Source organism: Ptychodera flava, chromosome 5 (assembly GCF_041260155.1).
Source record: "Ptychodera flava strain L36383 chromosome 5, AS_Pfla_20210202, whole genome shotgun sequence".
NCBI classification, from domain to species: Eukaryota; Metazoa; Hemichordata; class Enteropneusta; family Ptychoderidae; genus Ptychodera; species Ptychodera flava.
In genome coordinates this window covers 22612677-22618704 of record NC_091932.1, presented here as the reverse complement: position 1 = coordinate 22618704, position 6028 = coordinate 22612677, and positions in this window count along the sequence as shown.

Here is a 6028-nt window from a genome sequence, read left to right as displayed (position 1 = left end):
GTATATCAACATTAGGCCATGGGCTAGAGGGGGTCTATGTGATTAGGTATCAATAGAAAGGTAATTTACTAGTCTTTAAAATGACATATGCAATATTTTGTTTAGGTTTCACGAAATAGGACCAAAGCTTACTCAATACCCAAAGGTGTACAAATTACAGCGAATCTGAAACTCTATAATTTTTTTACAATTTATTTACTTTTTATTCAAAAGGCAATGCTTGTATGCAATCTATGACATCTGTGTTTTCGTTACAAGAGTATGTCACAAATATGAAATTTGTATCTTATATAGCAGGGTACCGAGGTATCATGGCAAATTTGCTGAAACACATACACTTGCCATATATGGGTTCCCCTCCAAAACTGATCCAAATGGCTACTAAATCATATTATCTTCCCGTTAAAAGTTTATTTCATATTTTTGACATACTTTTGTAACAAACAAATCAGATTTCATACAAGAATTGCCTTTTGTATTATGTGTAGCAAAAATGGTAGAATTTAAGATAAGCCGTAATTTGCGATTTGAACTTTGGGGTATGGGGTAAAGTTTGACCCTATTTCATGAAAACTATGAAGGACATTGCATATTACAATATGTCATCTTAAAGAGGAATAAATTGCCCTACTAATGATTGCCCACAAGCTAGGTTATGTATACGTTAGGGTAAGTAGATTACTGACAAGAAGACAAATGCTCGTGGGTCACAAAATCGTGACTTTACAGTATCCATCAAAACATGACTGTAACAGCTATTGCATCCCAATATTTTTCTGTTATGTCCTCGTAGCAAATGAAACAGATTTGATACAAAGCATTGCATTTGTAAAATGTCTATGCGAAAAACTGGTAGAACTTGAGATTAACTGTAATTTCCTATGTAAACTTTGGGTATGGGGTAAGTTTTTGTCCGATGCCATGAAAGGTATTGAATATATCGCATATTACAATATGTCATTGTCAATACTAATTAATTGCCTTTCAAATGATACATAATAAGACAGATTATATTACAAAATAAGCGCAGCAGATGATTTACTAGAAGAATAATTTAACAAAAAGGTGCCAGTCTGCAGTACTGTGTTTTGCGGTAACCTTGAAAATATTACTGTTACAGCTATAACATCCCGATATTTTTCTGATAAAACTCTATTTTATATTTCTAACGTGTCCCAGTACCAAGTAAAACAGATTTAATACAAAGCATTGCATTTTTAATTATGTGTAGGTAAAAACTTGGTAGAATTTGACGATAGCTATGACTTATAACAAGCCAGATTTAACACAAATGTATGCGAGTCGGCAATGCTGAGATTTTGTGTTACTCTTCAAAATCTGACTCTTACAGCTACAGAATCCTAATATTTTTCTCTTAAAAGTCTACTTCATATTTCTGATATAATTCTATAGCAAATAAAACAGATTCCATACAAAACATTACCCTGTATTTCATGTTTAGGTAAAATATTGATAGAATTTGACGTTAGCTCTGACTACAGTAACTGTATGTTGGGATATACACTTTGGGGTGTGGGGTAAATTTGGTCATATTTCATGAAAACTATACAAAATATTGCATGTTTTTTTAAATAATAGTTAATGTTCTTTCAAATGATACCAAACAAACCAGGTTATATACAATAACAAGCTCAGCAGATAACTTATAGGAAGACATATTTAACAAAAACGCATGTGAGTCAGGAATACTGAGATTTTGCGGTACCCTTAAAAATATGACTGTTACAGCTATAGAATCCCAATATTTTTTCTGTTAAAAGTCTGTTTCATATTTCTGACATGTCCCAGTACCAAATAAAACAGATTTCATACAAAACATTGCCCGATGTTTTATGTCTAGGTAAAAAATTGGTAGAATTTGATATTATCTATGGCAGTAATTTTCGATGTAAACGTTTCGATATGGGGTAGGTTTTCGTCAAATTTCATGAAAATCACTCAAGAATTGCATATTACAATGTGTAAGTTTAAAGATTGGTCAATTATCTTTCTTATCATACCTAACAAGCCAGGTTATAATCAATAACAAGCTCAGCAGATGACTTAAAAGAAGACATTAAAAAAAAAACGCATGCGAGTCAGGAATACAGAGATTTTGCGGTACCCCTCAAAACACGACTTTTACAGCTATAGAATCCGAATATTTTTTTCTGTTAAAAGTCCATTTCGTATTTCTGATATGACTCAGTACCAAATAAAACAGATTCAATACAAAACATTCCCGATTTTTTTATTATGTCTAGCTAAAATATTGATAGAATTTGTCTTTAGCTGTGACCGTAATTTTCGATTTAAACTTTTGGTATGGGGTAAGTTTTTGTCATATTTCATGAAAACTCTACAAAAAATTGCATGTTTTAATATTTCAAAGACTAGTAAATTACCTTTCTAACGATACCTAAAAATCTAGGTTATATTTAATGACAAGCTCAGCAGATGACTTATAACAAGACACATTTAACAAAAATGCATGCGAGTCAGGAAAACTGAGATTTTTGATGTAAACTTTAGGGGATGGGGTAGTTTTGGTCATATTTCATGAAAGTATACAAGATATTGGATGTTACAAAGTTTCATTTTAAAGACTAGTGCATTAACTTTCTAATGATACCTAACAAGTTAGGTTATATTAAAAAAAGCTCAGCAGATGACTTATAGAAAGACATATTTTAAAGGGGAAGTTCACCAAGGATGATTTTTACATATGTGGTAGCTCTGTGGTCATTTACCCAGAAAAGCTATTTTCACCATTTATAACTCGCCCTATTTTCTACAAAAATGATAAAAATAGTACAGGAAAATGCCCATGTAATTTGAATCATGGGAAAAAAGCCCAAGCTAGGAGCTTGCATCATGTGATATGGAAGGGACCATCTTCGGATGGGTATGGCCCCCACATTGTCCACTCACAGTAATACAGTAGTAAACAGCAACACAAAATCTGACAGTGGACAGTTTATTGTGAGTGATTCATCGTTTATACAAGGATACTCAGTATAAACAAAAGTTATGTAAATACGCACAGCCTGGTTTAAGCATGGGTGAGTGGACAATGCCATACCCATGGGAAAATGGTGCCTTCCATATCACATGATGCAAGCTCCAAGCTTGGCGCTTTTTTCCCATGATTCAAATTACATGGGCAACTTCCTGTACTATTTCTATCGGTTTTTGTAAAAATCGTGCAAGTTATAAATGGCGAAAATAGCTTTTCCAGGGTAAGTGACCACAAAGCTAGCATATATGTAAAAATCATCCTTGGTGAACTTCCCTTTAAATAAACTCATGCGAGTCGGCATCACTGTGATTTTGTGATACTCTTCAAAATATGACTGTTACAGCTGTAGAGTCCAAATATTTTTTCTGTTAAAAGTCTATTTCATATTTCTGGCATGTCCCTTTACCGAATAAAACAGATTTCATACAAAGCATTGCATTTTTTATTAAGTCTAGCTAAAAATTGGTACGATTGAGATTTACTGTATTTTGCGATTTAAATTTTGGGGTATGGGGTAAGTTTAGGTTATATTTCACAAAAACTGTAGAAGATATTGCATATTACAATATATCATCTTAAAGAAGAATAAATCGCCTTCCTATTAATGCCAAACAAGTGAGGTTATGTTTAAAAATAAACTCAGCAGATGACGAAAATGCATGTGCGTCGCAAAATCGTGATTTTGCGGTACCCTTCAAAACATGACAGTAACAGCTATTGCATCCCTATATTTTTTCTGTTAAAATTCCATTTCGTATTCTAGGGATCCCAAGGCTTCAGAAAAATACAGGTTCGTCATCCTGTCTGGGGGGTGCACGTAGACCTCCTCTAGTCCACGAACTACATGCGTTGGGGAGCTGAACAAATGACTGTAGTAGTCAGAACAAAAACAGTGAAAACAAACAGCTCAGTTACAGCTACTGGCCTTTACAAAACCCTTTTCATGAGAACACTGCGATGAAAATACGCATGCAGAAATCAAGCTACTATATGACATCATTTCATGTAAAGAGATAACGTCCTAGGGAAATAGGTAACAAATTTATTAAGAAAACGACCTGCTTTCGGAAAGCTAAACACAAATGGGAACCATAATGCTCTCATCCACCATCATGATGCAATCTCGTTATATTAGTACATTTATTTGAACTAATGCTAAAATACTGTTTTAGCGGTGCTACAGCGGGCCATCAACCAGCATAAAGGGTTAATGCGGAAGCCAATTAAGGAGTATGTACTTTATCCAAAAGAGTCCACTTTTTTCAAAGATCAAAGTCCGAATTTCGATATACAGATAAATTATGGTTTTCTATAGTATCTTGTTAGGCAATTTATTCTCGTATACGTCACTATATTTGTACAGTGTCTTACTGCAGATAACACATAACCTTTGGGCACGGGGGACAGCAGCCAGTCCCCTGGAGTGGGATAGGTAGGGTGGGGTTCCTTGTGCAAAGGTTTATTTTATTTTATCATTTTGACCGTGATATCTCATATAAAGATTTCAAGTCTAAACCCTCTGACTGCTTTCTTTATTACCTACAAGTCCTTATCTCATCTCAAACCTGTTTACATACCACTTTACTGATTGCTCCGCAAACATTGCCAACTTGCTTATCGGGTTTCCCTATCAGCGCATTTGATTAAGTCAACACCACAGCCGTCCCGTCCCGTCTTATTTTACTACGAATTGAACACAAATTTTGGAGTTTCCCACCCGCGGCGGGGGTTATTGCTTCAATGTACATATATTGCAAAATCGATTATTGATGAGATTCTTTAAAATTTGCATAAAATTACTAGTTTAAAAAGAAAAAGTCACTATCTTTTGGCCTTTTTCACTAAAATTGTCGGAAATGACAAGTTACTGATGTTGTTAGACTTATTGAAAGATGTCAGAAAACGGTAGACCTTGGAAAATTTCCATTCCGTTTGTGTACACAGTATTATTAGTAGAAAAAACGCGGGTCAAGCCCCAGCTTGACACAAAGGTCAATTCATGACATACCTGAATATGAACTGCTACACAGTATCAGACGTCATGCTGGCATTTATAATATTTTATAGCGGTTCGAAGTAAGCGTTAAAATTTGTTTTGTCGGCACAGAGATATGTAGCTATGTAGGCTGGGGTGGATCTCAGATGATAGATACAAAGTATGTAAACTGTAGCAAAGGAATGACACCAGCTGCAATGCTGTTGTAATCTTGGCGGGATTGCCTTGATCGGTGATTGGTGGGAAGTTTCGAAGGAAACATTTTAGGCCGTTGATTGGCTGTGACTGTGGATGAAGTGAGGGTGCCACACGAGGTAGCACCAGTCCAGACTCACGCTTCAACGGGCCAGGGCACTGTGAGACACCGAGTCCCCCCCCACCCTTTTATGAATCCTCTTTTTAATTTTCGTACTTAATTTGTAAATTACTTGCGCTTTTCCAGACAAGTTGTTTCAATTGTAAATTACCTACGCTTTTCAAGAGAACTTTTTTCCTTTGAAAACATTTTAGAACAAAGGGTTTTTAACTCTGGTTTTTAGCGCGGGGTAATTTTTCTGTGCAGATTGTCGTAAGTCTTTTAACGGTACACTTCGCTGGTAATCTTTTTCAAGTGCCCTAGTCCAGAATAAAGCATGTGAGCCACACTCCTCATGAACAAAGTGATTAGCATTGTGTATTGTGTTTTCTGTTGGAAGATAGATTGAATGGGAATGAAGACAAAACTAACAAAATTTGTATTGTGTGGCGCCTATAAATAACAAAAGCGCTCTCATACAATGTAGCAATATTTGTCTTACAGTAAATCCACTGGGATGGAACTTACTTCATGTCGTCTATAGGTCACAAACAAAACACACTGCCTGCGTAAAGCACAATGAGGTATTTTTGAATATTTTTCAAGTACGTCATCAACATTATTTGGCCAACTGATGGCTTTTACCAAAGTATTTAATGTGTTCATAAAATTCAAAAAAGTTCAAAAGATAGCGACTTGACTTTTTAAATGTCCTTTC